The sequence below is a fragment of the Notamacropus eugenii genome, chromosome 1, assembly GCF_028372415.1.
Source record: "Notamacropus eugenii isolate mMacEug1 chromosome 1, mMacEug1.pri_v2, whole genome shotgun sequence".
Taxonomy (NCBI): Eukaryota; Metazoa; Chordata; class Mammalia; order Diprotodontia; family Macropodidae; genus Notamacropus; species Notamacropus eugenii.
The window spans coordinates 366,599,031-366,611,885 of NC_092872.1; the positions used below are offsets into that span (position 1 = coordinate 366,599,031).

General features: G+C 37.4%; 1 protein-coding gene across 17 annotated transcripts in view; it reads left to right on the forward strand.

The window, feature by feature from the left end:
- Positions 1-639: 639 nt before the first annotated feature.
- MATR3 (matrin 3) overlaps positions 640-12,855 on the forward strand; it is a 31,093-nt gene continuing 18,877 nt past the window's right edge. For 2 of the 17 annotated variants that reach the window (XM_072630427.1, XM_072630437.1), the window contains exon 1: positions 1,063-1,374. The gene's annotated coding sequence lies outside the window, so the exon portion shown is untranslated. Of the gene's footprint in view, positions 794-1,062; positions 1,375-1,466; positions 1,588-9,008; positions 9,138-12,855 lie in introns of those variants that run through there. The other 15 variants (XM_072630426.1, XM_072630436.1, XM_072630439.1 and 12 more) reach the window with 14 other exon arrangements.

Consider the following 12,855-nt stretch of genomic DNA (forward strand, 5'->3'; position numbering starts at 1 on the left):
CTCCGCGGTTTGGGGGAGCTGCTGAGGGCCTCCTGGGGACCCTGCTTTCACGTTTCTGTGCCTCAGTTTCCTCCTCAGTGGGATGACTGGGGTGTAAGCCAGCATCTGAAGACCCTTCTCGTTCTAAATGTATGTCAGTGGGCCCTTTCTTTCACTTGGAAAACTAGCGGCATTTGAATAGACGACCTCTAAGTTTCCTCCCACTTGTAACACTCCATAATCCTATGACGACAAGATGCTTGGGCTGGGGCCAAATGTACGGCCTTTAATTAAGCTCAGCTCTGGAGGATAAATGTTTGTTAGGCCATCCATGGCCTGCAAGTCAAGAGAAAGCATGGCACAGGAGGGAGGCTGTGGTAGTCCCATCTTCCACGTACAGGACTCCAGGTGGCACAGGCAATTGAGAAAGGAACTGTCTGGGGGCACAAAGACAAAAATGGCTTCCTTCTGGAAGGGGGCAGGAGGGAAGAGGGAACACGCGTTTCTAGAAAGCTTTAGATAAAATGCAATCCAGCTACAAGCGAAAGCCAGTAGGGCCTAGGCCACCTGAGCAGAATCCTGGGCAGAGCCCAGAGAAAATGTGCCCACGTGATAAGCAAGAAAGGCCTGGGGCCTAAAGCCTCCTCGGGGAGCCTTCGGCCCGGCAGCACGCCCCCGGGGGCAGGATATGAAGGAAGGCGGGGTTGTGGGGATCCTGGGTCGGCATTCGCCCCTGAGCAAAAATCAGGCGGCAGGGGTGGCCCGGGCTGAGCCCTTCCAGCCTTTATGGCGTCTTCTTCCCCAAATTCCTGAGGTAAATATAAAGCGAGGGCGGTCAGCTCGCCTTATCCTTCCGCCTGCGGGGCAAACAAAGGGAACGGCCTCGAGGCCTCTAACTTTAACAGAGAGACTTCTCAGCATGTAAACGCAGGGTGGATGACGAGATTTTCCGAGGTTGCTAGGCCTCTAGGCCGCAATTAGGCCTCTATTCCCCTCCCCCCACCTCCACCGCCACTTTGGTGGGGGAGGGGCAGTGGGGGCAGGGCGGCGGAGAGCTGAGCGGAAGGGGAAATTGCGCATGCGTGTTCCTTGGCTAGGCGGAGGCGCGGCTTTGCTGAAAGTGGCCGCGGTGTGCGAGCTCAGGCTTTAGAGTATAGGCTTGAAGAGATTGGGAAGGAACTGGCGGAGGTGGGGCCAGAGCGGGTGCGCGCTTGGGGGCAAGTTCTCGCGAGAGTGGAATCGCTCTTTTGCTACTCTTGCTGTCCGCCCGTCGCCACACCGCCGTTGCTGCGGGGGATTGTGGGAGCTTTCGAGTCCCGCTCGAAGAGAGGTGTCGTCGTTCTTCCTCCTCCTCCTCCCCTTCCCTGAGGTAGCAGTGAAACGGGTGAGGATCGGGTGAGTGGGTGCCCCGCGCGTCCCGCGCCGGGGACCTGGATTGAGGGAGAATCGAGGCTAGCGGCGGGCGGGGGCGGGGACGGAGGTGGGGGGTGCGCAGGCAGCCTCGCGCCTTCCCTCCCTTCCTCCGCGCTGCGTATGTGAGCCGCTCGCTTGCCCGCCGCCATGTTGGGAGCGCAGTGGCAGCGGGGCTAGTCTCTTCGGACGGCTGAGGTGAGGGCGGGCCGGGTTAGGGCGAGGATGTTTTTACAGCCTTCGTCTCTGAGGTGCATCGGCAGGGGGAATGGCGGCCAGCCGAATCGTCTCATTCCTTCCTTTCTTGGTTGTGGGCGGGTACGGGAAGCTAAACCCGTTACTTACACGCGGGGCGCCGCGGAGGGGAGGGGCAGGTGGACTCGCGGGGCCCCTGGGCCGTGTTTTGGCGGGTAGGAGATGAGAGACGAGAACTGCGCATGATGTGTGTGTATGTGTGTGTATGTACATGTGTGTGTATATATGTATGTGTGCGCGCGCTCGAGTAAGCGAGCGTGAGGACCGTGTTGGCGGCTTCGATCGCTGCCGCTTCGTTCTTGGCTCTCCTTTCCTGGCCCAATTAACCCTCCCTGACGGCAAAGGGTGTGTTTCCCTCTCCTTTTGCAAAAGAAAATGGCAGCCAAAAAAGAAAAGGTTTTCTAGTATCTGAGTGATTTAAGGCAGGCTTCTTCCCCACTCCTCCCTCCCTCCTCCCGGCGCCCGCTCCGTCTCCCCCTCCCCCTCCCTCTCCCTCTCCCCGCTCCCACTCCCACTCCCCCTCCCCCTCCCCGCGCGGCCCCGACTCCCCCTCCCCTCGCGGCTCCCCCTCCCCCTCCCCTCGCGGCTCTCCTTCCCCCTCCCCTCGCGTCTCCCACTCTCCCTCTCTCCTTGCTCTCGCTCCCCCTCCCCTCCAGGTGGCTCTCACTCCCCTTTCCTGCGGTTCACAGCGCCCCCTTAGACTTCTGGCCGCCTCCGTTCTCTGCATCTCACTGAAAGGTTTTTGTGACCCTAATCTCTTGCGATTGAAATGGCCGCGAAGTGAAATGCGGGTTGAATTTTTTTATTGTCGCGTCGTGGAGGAAGCCCTTAATTTAACTCGAAGCGGCTTTGATGAGTAAAGGGTAAAAAAAAAATCTCTCTTAACCTTAAATGCTTTTAATCTGGATTAGTCTTTAAAAGGATGATAAGGCTTTCTGGTTTTCTAGACAAAGGCTGGGCCTAGGACCTGCTGATAGTGTGTGTATGCATGCTGTTGATGATGTGGAACGTTTTCTAGAGGCGACTCAATTTAGGTGGTGTGAAGACAATAAATAAACATTTATTAAATGCCTACTGTATTTGAGGCACTGTTCTAAGACCTAGGAGACGGTTTTGTTGTTTGGGTCTGAGGCAGATTGTTTCTATTGGACCAGTTAATTTTCAGCTCTACTTAGAATATTTAAAAATTAATAATGAGATTAGTGACTTTTGTTGATTAGGTGGTATGAAATATCTCACAGGTCAGGAGGTAACTGTATTATGTTATATATTAAGGGTTTTATTTTGATACTTAAAATATTAAGTGGATGATTAGTTTTATGATAAATAAATTCCACATTTCAGGTGGCAGGTGCCATGGTGAGCATAGTCTAATTTTGACAGTTATTACTATTGAATGCTTCTTATGTGGTGTGTTGTAGTACCTCTTGTTAATGGCTATTAGTATTTTGTCCTAGGTATCTTAAGTTCAAGGGGGAGTAGACTACACTGTTGAAAAAAAATGGAAATATAAATGTAGAAAGGAAAGGCATGGTATCATTACTTTTATTCCCATCTTACAGTGAAATTGAGATTCAGAAAGTTAGTCAAGGTATATAATTCACATAGAGCTGAGTAAGATTAAGAGCTGAGCCTTGAACCAACGTTTCCTGGGTCCAGGTACAAGTGCTCTTCACATTGTACTAATGCACACCTCTTATAATTACTACTGTGATGTTGCAAAATCATGGGTTTGAATTTTTGTAATGCTTTTATTTATACATAGATGCCCATGGCTATAAAAATGAGATTCACAAAAGGATTACAATTCTACCTTTAGATAGCTAGTGGTCAATGAAAAATTATGTTAAGATTCTTCTAAATTTGCATGACAAAACATTGACTTTTCCTTCTTATTTACTCATCAACTTTGTGTCTTTAGGATGCACTTATTGTTAGTCTTAAATTTACGTTTGATTTCATAATTTGAATATTTAAAAAAACCCTCCACTAATCAGTAGAAGACCACCAAGGTCTCCTGTGATCCAGTGCTTTTTCCATAGTTACCTCATAACAGTATTTAAAAAATGAAAGAATTCAAGGTGAATAATTCAGAAATTCTCAGTGCATTCTTTAAAACGGGAGACATATACAAAGTATTCTTCAATGCTACTTGTGGTATGTTTGGTTTATAGGCAGATACCTTAGAAAATTTGAAAAGGTGTTGCACCTTTTGAAGGTAGAATCTCAAATTAAATACTGAATTGTAGAAATTCCTTTCTTCAAGTGTCCCTAAATTGTTTTTTATATTTCTAAATACAAAGTATGTCAGTATGTTTCAAAATGATTATAATTACATATAATTATATGTAATGAACTTGGGCCATTAAATTCTAAGAATATGGTTAAAAAGCTTTTGAGATTTATTATTCGATATTCATCTTTTAATTATTGTAAATTGATTTTTCCTCAAGTGTTATCATCTTGAGATTCCACATTAAAAATATTCTTTATTATAAGACCATAGCAGTAGATAAAATCTGTACTTGAACAAGCAAGAAGTTGAGGGGGAGTGGGGAAATCTTTTTAGAGCTTCCAACCAGAGTACTTAATACTGTGGTAAAGGTTTGTCTCGAATACACTAAAGACTTTAATATTTACATTTAATTAGGGAGACCACTTCAGATGTCCCCAAAAGGACAAACAAGTTCTTTGAAATTCTTGACTGAAAGCTTCCTTAAGCTAACCTTTATGGCTTATTGAGGAAGAGGGGATTTTAATTAAAATGATTTGAACATTTTATTCTAATTTTATTCTGACTGCTAAGTACCATTTTTCATTCATCTCTTATTTTATTTGTCTGCAAACAAAATTTGGGCATTCATTCATTTAGATTGAACATAATCTAGCATATTGAGAGGTACAGTGCAGATTATTTACTTGCCTGACACTATTAATCTGAACCTCACAATAGCTTTAGTGAACTAGGTAGTATAAGATCATCTACATATTTTTATGTTGTGTTTTAATAGTATTCTATATATAACATTCGTGTATCATTATTTGTTTAGCCATTCTTCAACAGAAGGGTACTCCCTTAGTTTCCAGCTCTTTGTCACTACTGGAACAACTGCTATAACTATTTTTGTACTTATGCATCTTCTACTTTTCTTAATCTCTATCAAAAAACAGTATTAGATGTTAGGATATTCCTCAATGAGGAAGTGAGGTGCTCGTGCCTGGGTTTTTTGTGGGAGTAGATATTGAATCATTTGGATAATTTAAAGACAAGGGGCAATTTATTTTAATTGTAATATAAATTTAGAGTACATTACTCATAATACTGTCCTTATATTGACATATTCCATCTCTTTGATTCTTATCCCTGGAATGCACTCCCTGCAAACTCCCCTCCCTCCACATCATACTACATAAGTGGCTTTTTCTCATTCTGCCCTCCCTTTCCTTGTATTTACTTTGTATTTTTATTTACTTTAATGTGTACATGTTTTCTTCATCAAATGTAAGCTCCTTGAGGGTATCTTGACTTTTTATTAAATAAGATTTTCTTAAATTAGACAGTACACAGCTTAGTGAAGTCATGGGTACATGGTAGTTGCTTGTTTGAATACTTATTTAATTGCAGTTTTTCTAAAAAATATTAATTACTTTAAAAATAAACTCTAAAACTACCAAGTCAGGGTTAAACAATACCTGTGGTTGTGATTTAAGGCAAAGAGAAGGAAAAGGGTGTGAGGAAATGGGTAGACATTTGACTATGCAAAGAGGGTTACTAGTCTTCTGATGCTACTTTGTTTTTTACTAACGAGAAAGAAAGTACAGGGAAAGGAAATTATTGTTGAGAAGGAAATGATCTGTTTAATATTAAGGACCATTTCCTAACGTTGAGCTCCAATTTCCCAGGTTGCATGTTTTGTCACAATGTGCTTACCAGTTTGAGGATTATATTAATTTTACAGTATACTTTGCTTCCATAGAAAATATTTTTTCCTCCTTTTTGAGTGGATGTAGTTTGAGGAGATGATAATTTGAAGTTGGCAGTGATCATTAAAAATATTCAAATGCATAAGAATTACAAGAGAATTGTACATGAGATAGACTCCATTATTTGTGGTTTGTTTTTTAAATGTGTATTTATTTAATAAGAGTATTCTTTTTGCTTCCATATTGCCCTCTGAATCTTATTTTGAAATTTTTAAATGTGATTTTAGGCATCATGTATCTTCTTTTTATTTTCTTATTAGATCATGTATCTTTCTCACAAATTTGTTTCCTTATAGCTTTTGTATTTTTAACCTTTTAGAAATCAAAAGCAAATGCTTTTTTTCCCTCATTCTGTTCAGTTCTTTATTCTGAGTGCATTACTTTTTGTTGTGAGAAGTCATTTCAATAGCAAATCAGTCTTCTATAATGTCTTGCATTGAGAAAATAATTTTCTTCCTTTCCATTTCATTTTTTGTAATAATTTAAAAATATATTTAGATAATCCTTTTGGAATTTCATATATAGTATAAAGACCTAAACTCATTTTTTCCCTATACTGCTTTCCATTTTCTTTGAAAAACCTTCAGTGCATCCCTGTGCCTATAGATAAAATGCAAAATCATTTGTCTGATATTTGAGTCTCTTCATAGTCTAACTACCACCTGCCTTTCCAGATTTATTTCTTCGTATTCCTTGTCATGATCTGTATTCTAGCCAAACTGAATTAATTATTCCATCCCAGGCTTCCATTCATTCACACAGACTAGTAACTGTTTTCCATGCCTTTGGAGTGCTTTCCCTTTCCATCTCCCCTCCAGTTAGTACTCTCTCTCTTCTCAATTTTCTTTGTACTTTGCTTTATTTTGTGGATATTTTATTTTTCAGCAAAATGTATGTTCCCTTAGGCAGAGTGTCCTTCACTTTAAAATATCTTTGTAAAAACACTTTACTAGCACAGTTTCTTGCACATGGAATGGGCACTTCATTAAATATTTTAATTACCCATGACAGGATTATGCATACATTTACATGTGTGCATGCATATGTACGTGTATATATACACATATCTGTAGAATTCAACTTTTTATTTAAAGGGTTAGCTCACTAGACAGCAGCCTTTCTAAATGCTAATTTTTTGGAATGCTGGTTATTGTAAGTGCTTTGAAAAATACATAAAGGATGAGAAGATACAGTCCCTTAGAATTTGAGTCTGAACAAGAATAATTTTGTCACCAAGGCAACATAAAATACATAAAGGGAAATGAGATCACTGATTGTGTATGCTTAGAGTTTGCATGGTTCATGTTGGGGTTATTAAAGATAGAGTTAGAAGAAAATGAACAGAGTTGAGGAAAAGGTTGGGGAGTGTGGGGAGATGTTATGTTGGTTTATAGAGTAGATGGAACTGATTTAGAAGAATTGGTAAAACCTCAAAGACCAGGCAAAGAAAAATTTTATATAGTAAGATGACCAATAGGGAAACATTTTTATATACTTAAGAGAGGTCTAAATTGAATTTTAAATTCAGGTAAGTGTAATTAAGGAGCCACTAGGTGGCTCAATAGCTAATGCTAGTCCTGGAGTTAGGAAAACTCATTTTCCTGAGTTCAAATCTGGCCTCAGATCCTTACTATAGATGTGTAACCTTGGACAAATCACTTGACCCTATTTATTTCAGCTTCCTTATCTGTAAAATTAGCTGGAGAAGGAACTTCTTTGCCAAGAAAACCCCAAATGGGGTCACCATGAATTGGACACATCAAGATAGCTATGTTTTCGGAGGACAGCCTGGAATTATTTGACTTGCAAGGAATGAAATTAATCAAAATAGATGTTTTTGTTTTTATATAACTTTAATATAATATTAATTTTATTTTGAAATTTAATTTGCTTTTCTGAATTCTTTTCCTTCTTCCCCTACCTTTTGAGAAGGCAAGAAAAAACAAAAGCCTTTACAAATATGTAGTTTTGTAAAACAAATCCTCTATTAGCCAAGTTGAAAGAAAAGAAATTGCTTCATTCTGCCCTGAGTACATTAGCTCTGTCTGGAGGTGGATAGCATGTTTCATCGTGAATCCTTTGTTTGGAATTGTAAATGGTCATCATGTTGATCAATTCTTATGTTTTTCAAAGCTTTATAGTATTGTTGTTTTTGCACAAATAGCTTTGTGTTCACTTTTCATTGGTTTGTATGAGTCTTCCCAGGTTTTCTGAACCTTGCAGCATCCTGTTCCTGTCTCTTGCCCCCTTCTCCTCACCATCTCAGATATTTTTGAAGAATTTAATAGGGACTTAGTCTGATCTAGGGCCGGAAGAGATTTTATAGTCCACCTAGTCTGACACCTATTTCCTTACAAATGAGGAAACTGAGGTGCAGAAATTATAACTTCTTTAAGTGACATTTTTATTGTTCATTTGTGTTTGACTCTTGGTGACCCCATTTGAGATTTTCTGGGCAAAGCTACTGAGTGGAGTGTTTTGCCATTTCCTTCTCTTACTGATTTTACAGATAAGGAACTGAGGCAAACAGGGTTAAGTGACTTGCCCAGATCACACAGCTGATATGTCTGAGGCCAGATTTGAGTTCATGGAGTTCTCCTAACTTAAGGCCTAGCACTCTATTTACTGTGCTCCCTAGCCATGGAGGTGACATAGGTGGTAATTGTCAAAGGCAGGATTTGACTTCAGTAGTGCTTTCCCTTCTCTCTCCATCATGATGTGTCACATGTACATACTCAACATGGATGAAGAAGGAAAAGCAAAGGGAATCTCAAATTTTTCAGTTTGAGAGAATAGAAAAGGCTAATGCCATAGCAGGAAAAAAGAAGCTTAGAGTTTTGAGGGGAGAGGGGAGAATTTTTTTTTAATTAATGGGGTATAGAGGAAGGCCATTTGAAGTCTTGGAGACCTGTGGCTATTTAGTTCTGATGAGGTCTGGAGTTTTGAGTTGTGAATTTGGAAGTTATTTGCATAGAAATGACCCCAGATGCCTGGAGAAGAGGTTGGAAAGGTAGAACAAAAGACTTTTGGAGAGAGTGCTCTGTGTGCTGTGGCACTGGAAGATAAAGGTTGAGGCAGTGGAAAAGGAGTTTGATGGAAATTGGTCAGAAAAATAGAAAATAGAATCAAGAAATTGGAGTGTCATGGTAGGAAAGAGTATTTTGTTATGGGTCAGATGGAAAAAAAAGGGTTTTTGTGCTATGGATTCTTTGCCATTTTTTCTTTTCATCTGAAATTCATTCAGTGCCTGGTGTTGAAAGTCATTGGCCTTTTTAAATTGTTTTCTGAGGTCTGGAAATTTTTTATAAAATAAAAAGTTATTCCACATTTTGAACAAAAATACCTTCAACTGATTAACATAAAGCTTTTTATCTTCTCAGCAGCTGAATGCACTCTGCAACAGTCTTTATATATCACTGGCCTAAGGATCAAGAAGTGGGCTAGAAGTTGAATCCAGGTCTGTCAGATGGATTTGCAGAGCAATAGTCTTGCATATTTTTAAATTTTAGGTAGCTTTTCAATTTGCCTGATGTTTTAAACTACAAATTTTGTCATTGTAAAGTATCATAATGTATACATATATATTGCTACTATACATAACTGTAAAATGTTCTAAACAAAGCTCTAGGACTTTATCCTCAAGGAGTTTCCAATTTGAATTAATTTGGTCTTCATATTTTAAAAAAATGAATGCCACATTGAAATTCTCTCAGAGGTATGTGCCATTTTGAAATGTTGACACTTCTGGTTATGATATTTGAGAAAACCTCAGTGCAAGGTTCTAAATGTGCTTTGAACCAAGTTGTTTCACCAAAAAGGAAAATTTTGGGACCTCTCCAGAATTATAAACTATCTAGCAAAAGAAAAACTAGTAAAAGTTGCTTTTAAAAAGCCGTACTAAAATTAAAATTTACACATTGTGACAGTTTCTGATTTGGATATTTGATGGCCATTTAAGGTTTTGGTCCCTAAATAAATTTTACATAAATAAAATTTAAAAACTTACTCTAGTGCAAATATAGAAAGATAATCAGTTTAAATGAATCAGAATAATCTAACCCTTTAAATGAACTGAAAAGGAGCCAGATTGTAGATTTGAATTGGTAACCTGAGCAGGAAATGAAGTTGAATATTTCATATACCAAGCAGCAGCCTTTTCAAAGGATGTGTTAAATTGTTTATTTCTCATTCTTGGAGTTATAGACTACAGCTAATTGATTTGGGCATCTGTAACTTGTAACGCTGTAAGCCCATTATTACTCTGCTAATCAGATTGGCATTCATGAAATTATATTCTAATCATTGGTTAGAATATATTTTCAAAATGTTTTGATTTGTGTAAAAATTAGCAACTCGGGTTGTTTTAAGAACATTGAGAAAATCTGAAATATTTGTAAATAATTTGTAATTCAAATTTTAGAAATACTGTTAGAAACCACATTTCAATATTAGGAAATAAAATCACTTGTTTAGTAACTTTATGGTTTAATCTATTTTCTTAGCATGCACAATATGGTTAGGGTTAGATTTAAGGAAGCCCTCCAAAAATGTCCTAGCAAGCTTTTCTTTTTAAATAACCACTTTATGTTTAGAATATACCAGTAATTTCTACAATCTGGTATAGTAGAATATAAACAGTAATAAAACTAACATTAGCCCTTAAAATAATTATTTATTTTGAATGTAAAAGCTAAAGGGCTCTTTTTAAAAATTATTATGCCTTTTAAGGAAACAAAATTGGTTTAAATTCATTTTCAGTAATCCTTAATTTGCATTATGAGTATATCCTTATGCTATATGTGAACAATCGAGGTGTTACCCCTTTGCATTTTCTTGGCAGATTCAACTACTAGAGAAAACTTGTAATATTCTCTGATGTTAGATTGCTGTTAATGCAAACTTTTACAATGTGAAAAAAGTGTATGAAATTTCAGAAGTATCTCCTTTTTAAAAGGATGTTATCTTAAAGTACGTAAATGTATTTGATAACCAGATTTTTAAATTTTTGTGTATATGATAATTTTTTTATCAATTAAAAATAATGTATATCAGCTATTTTTCAAGTAGAGAAAAAAATGAGAATTTGTATCTCATTAAATGTCTTTTTCGTCTAGTATTGTTACTCCAAATATGTGACTGGTTTGCTTTGTTGGCAGGACATTAGATACTCAAATTTTGGCAGATATTTGAAAAGCACAATTAATAATTGCCTTGAAAATTATAAAATTTATTTTTAGTGATATATATGTATATACATATATATGTATATGGTGATGGCATTTAATAGAATCAAAAATTTTGATGTTTTGTAGTATTTGGTAAATTTGAAAATAGGACTATTTTAACAAAGCGCTAGCTGATTAGATTTCACTTTCTTTTCACCCTAATTTAATTTTTAAATTATCTTAATGTCCAGTCAAGAAAAAAATTATTAAAAAGAAAATGCTTTCATTAATGTACTTTTCAACAATATGTATTTATGTGGCTGGATTACTATAGTTATTTAAAATAACAGTTTGGTTCATCTTTTGGTTTTGATAGAAGTTTAAGTCTTATGGCAGCGTTTATATACTGGTATTGCACTTTGAATTGTATCTTTTTGAATAGATTATAAATATGTAAGGCTAAACCTTTGTGGGAATGTAAGTTCTCATGGAACTTCAATATCGTTTCCATGTCTTGTTCTTTTTCTCAGTTATTTCAGCATCCATTTTCTGTTTGTCATCTTTTGCCTTCTCCAACATGACTTTCTTTTTGCAGATCCATAGTTCCTATGCAGTTATGTGCAGAAATATAATTTCTAAAATGAATATTAGGTAGCTGTTGGTTTTTATTTTATTTCTTAGAAAATGTGGCAGGCTCCTGTAGTGGTCAAGCCACATGATTTCCTTGAGGGGAAATTTAGCTTTTTAACAAAGTTGTTAAAGTGAAATACCAATACATTTAATGCTAGAATTAAAGCACATGGCTATAACTAATGTTGCTCTTAATATTTTGAAATTTTGATAATGAAACCCCCTTTTAATTGTGCTCTGTTACACATGTATTGAATGATGTAAAAAAAAGGTTCTACCTGTAATTACACATACAAATTAGTTCAGCTACTATTTTGACATTAAAAAAAATACACACAACTATCTGCATACTTTAAATAGACTAAGGAAATTATCTTACCACCTTCATCTCAACGTCTACTGACACCCTCCTTTTAAACAATTGTCTCTTGTTTTAAAACTTAATTCATATATCTAGTGGATCTCATCTAGCATTGATTTCTTCAATGTCTTTTTCTCAAATTCATCTCTTTTGATGTGAGAACATTCTCTGTAACTCAAGCCACCTCTGATAGCCTTTCTGTGTCTCTTCTTTACCTTTGCTACATCTTTTTTTTTATCTAGTCTTAAAATCTCTTCTTTCTATACCATTTTTTCTTCCTCTGCAACTGTATTCATACAGTATATATCTAGCTTTGATCTAACAACATAGGTTGTCCTATAATAATAGATTAGTAACTAGTTAACACTATTGCTTGATTTTTAACTGTAATGAAGTTTTTAATTTATGAAACTTGAGATATATACATATATAGGTATGTGATTGATAAAGTGTTCGTGTTATCTACTTTGAGCAGTACCTCATGTGAGGAAATTTCTTGACTGACATTGAACTTCAGGCTTTATGTGTGTGTATTTATATATATAATTATTGTGATGTATAAAGCCATCGGTATTTAGTTAAAGTTATTTGTGATGTATATCTTTGAACTGTGAAATTGTTTTAAGTGAATCACACCAAAGTGCTTTACAAATTCTTATGTTACTGAAATCACTTCTGAGATGGAAGATGGCATCAGTTTAGGGAAAGAAATGACAACATCATCATCCATGTTTGAAGAAGAACTCTTGGGAAGAGATAGTATTCATAATTTAGTTTGTCCAGGAAAAATAGTCTTTTGGAAAAAAAATTATGGGGTTTCTGAGTATTCAAGATCTCCTTTTCATTTCCTCTATTTTGAAGCTCCTAGAGGTGCTGTAATCCCTAAGCATCATATGAGCTTCGTTTAATGCTAACTTGGGGAAAGTGCCCTTTCCTGGATCTCCTATGTACTTCCTACACTGGGTTTTTCTTGGGAATCTCCCTTTTCTCCTTACTTTATAAGAATAAGCACAGCTTAAGGTAGAATTTGGCAGCAAGAAGGCACAAAGAGCAGTATGACTTTAATGTGGG